The sequence below is a fragment of the Arvicanthis niloticus genome, chromosome 19 (assembly GCF_011762505.2).
Source record: "Arvicanthis niloticus isolate mArvNil1 chromosome 19, mArvNil1.pat.X, whole genome shotgun sequence".
Classification (NCBI taxonomy): Eukaryota; Metazoa; Chordata; class Mammalia; order Rodentia; family Muridae; genus Arvicanthis; species Arvicanthis niloticus.
Genome location: NC_047676.1, coordinates 11,603,139 through 11,605,684, shown reverse-complemented (window position 1 = coordinate 11,605,684; position 2,546 = coordinate 11,603,139). Strand labels below are relative to the sequence as shown.

General features: G+C 48.7%; 1 pseudogene; it reads left to right on the top strand.

The window, feature by feature from the left end:
* The first annotated feature begins 220 nt into the window (after nt 1-220).
* On the top strand, nt 221-753 carry LOC117723710 (small ribosomal subunit protein eS10 pseudogene; annotated as a pseudogene).
* Nucleotides 754-2,546: the final 1,793 nt, after the last annotated feature.

The following is a 2,546-nucleotide window of genomic DNA, read 5'->3' as shown; positions in this document are numbered from 1 at the left end:
AGGCAGGCGTGAATGAGATCAGAAGCTGCTGGCCAATAAAACTCTATGCATTCATTAGGAGGTAAGTGTAGGTGGCTGTGAGATCGCTTTGTGCAAACGGAGTCAGCCGCCCTTGTTCGACTACAGCCTGCAGCAAGCATTAGCCTTCCAAGAGTTGGCGGAGCCACTTAAGAGTAAGCTTCTCTTTCCAGTCTCCACCTCAGACCCTTCAGCAGCTTCCATGTTGATGCCTAAGAAGACTCAGATTGGCATCTATGAACTCCTTTTTAAGGAAGAAATGATGGTTGCCAAAACAGATGTCCACATGCCCAAACATCCCGAGCTGGTAGAAAAGAATGTGCCCAACGTTGATATAATGAAGGCCATGCAGTCTCCCAAGTCTTGAGGCTACATGAAGGAGCAGTTTGCCTGGAGACATTTCTACTGGTACCTATCGAATGAGGGCATCCAGTATCTCTGAGATTACCTGCACCTACCTCCAGAGATCATGCTCGACATCCTGCTCTTGGCAGCTGTCCTGAGACTGGCAGGCCTCCGCCCAAAGGTCCAGAGCGTGAGCGACCTGCAAGATTCCCAAGATGGGAGGCAGGCAGAGACACCTACAGAAGGAGTGCTGTCCTCCCTGGAGCTGACAAGAAAGCTGAGGCTGGGGCTGGCTCAGCAACTGAATTGCAGTTTAGAGGCGGTTTTGGGTGTAGAGTGATCAGCCATCTCAGTGAAGTTGGAGATTGTGTTGTATTGAGTAGACTTTAGGGAAAATAAAAAGAGTAAGCTTCTGGAGGGAGCAGAGTCGCTGGTGGGTGTGCTCCGCACAAAATGGGCTTGCTGAGCTCAGCAGGAGGGGCACACAGCTGTGAGTCTCCTGGAATTTCTCCAAGTACTTTGGAGCCACGGGCTACTTTGTAAGGCTTTAGAATACTGCAGACTGTAGTAGTGACTTAGCTCACCAGTAAACACTGAATATTCATGATCATGCAATGTCATTTGTCTCCCTGGGTGCCTTGGGTTGGGAGAGATCTGAGAAAGGACCACTGGTCAATAGAATTCAGGCTTCTGTTTTGCAGACAAGAGGGCTGTCCCTCTGCACCTGTTCACAGTTTAGGTCACCCTTCCTCTCTCTGCAAGTCTGATGAGCCTCCTGAAGGGCTCCAAAAATGTTAATTAACACCTTACCCTTAAGAATGACCTTCAGATCCCTTAGTGTGGCATTAAGGATCCATTTGTTAATGTCCCGAGCCTCAGTCTCCTGGGGGTTTCAGTTTAGATTGATTGATTGGATGAAGAAACGCATTGGGGGTGAATCCGAGGCCATGTGTCTGATAGATGTTTGCAGTTAGAGTGTGACACGCTCTACCGAGGCTTCTGTATTTAAACACTTGGTCTAAAATTGGTGGCACTATTTAGGGAGGGAGAAGTCATAGAACTATCTTAGTTACTTGTCTATTTCCATGATGAAGCGCCATGACCAAGGCAACTTACAGAAGAAAGTGTTTTAGTGGGGGCTTCCAGCTTCAGAGGGTTAAGTCATAACCATTACTTCCTGGGAACTCGGTGGCAAGAAGGTAGATGTGGCATTAAGGCAGTAGCTGAGAGCTTATTTCTGACCCACATCCACGAGGCACAGAAAGAGAATTGACTGGGAATGATGTGGGTCTTTCAAACTTCAAAACCCACTCCTAGTGACGCCAGTCCTCCCACGAAGCCACAACTCCTAATCCTTCCCAAATAGTTCTACCAATGGGGGAACAAGCATTTAAATGTATAGTCCTAAGAGGTCCATTCTCATTCCAACTACCACAAGAACCTTTCTGAGTTAGAGCCTAGCTGGGAGAGGAAGGTCACTGGGTCAGGTCCTTGGGGCATGTAATATTCCTAGCTTCTTCCTGTCATATTGTATGTTTTCAGCTCCATGGTCATGTAAATAAGTCACTACTGCAAAGCTTCTACTATTAAGGCAGGAGTAATCTGAGTCACCATGCCCTCCTTACTGTGACAGGCTGGGAACCTGAACACGCTGAACTAAAACAAACCCCCTCCTCCTTTAAACTGCTTTTGTCAGCCTCCCCCACCCCCAGAAGACAAGGAAAGCAACCACTGAGTTGGATACGAACCTGGGGCCCCCATTTTAAGTCAGCATTGTGGAAGCTGCTCCAAGCAGCTTAACCTCACAGTTCCACGCTTGGTGCCACATCTGGAAGCAATGCTGCTGGAATGACCTGATCCACGCACGCAGGCCAGGATCTCAGCGTTCCGCAGGCAGGGCTGGTGCGGCTCAGCTGAAGCACACCCAGTGTCCCACAGTCTTCTTCAAACCTGTGTCCTCCGTGGGGCCTCTGCTCTTGGTATCTGGGATATCGTGCTTCTCCTCCAGTTTCAGGCCGATTTTTCTTGTCACTCTTCACAGAGTCATTTTCCCTTATGACTGACTCCATGAGGTGTTTTAAGGACTCTTTCCCACTAATGTCTCCAGAGCTGGGTCTAGTTCAGTCATGCTTTGTGTCTGGCACAGCATCTGATACAACACCCTGCAGACATAGTCGATACTC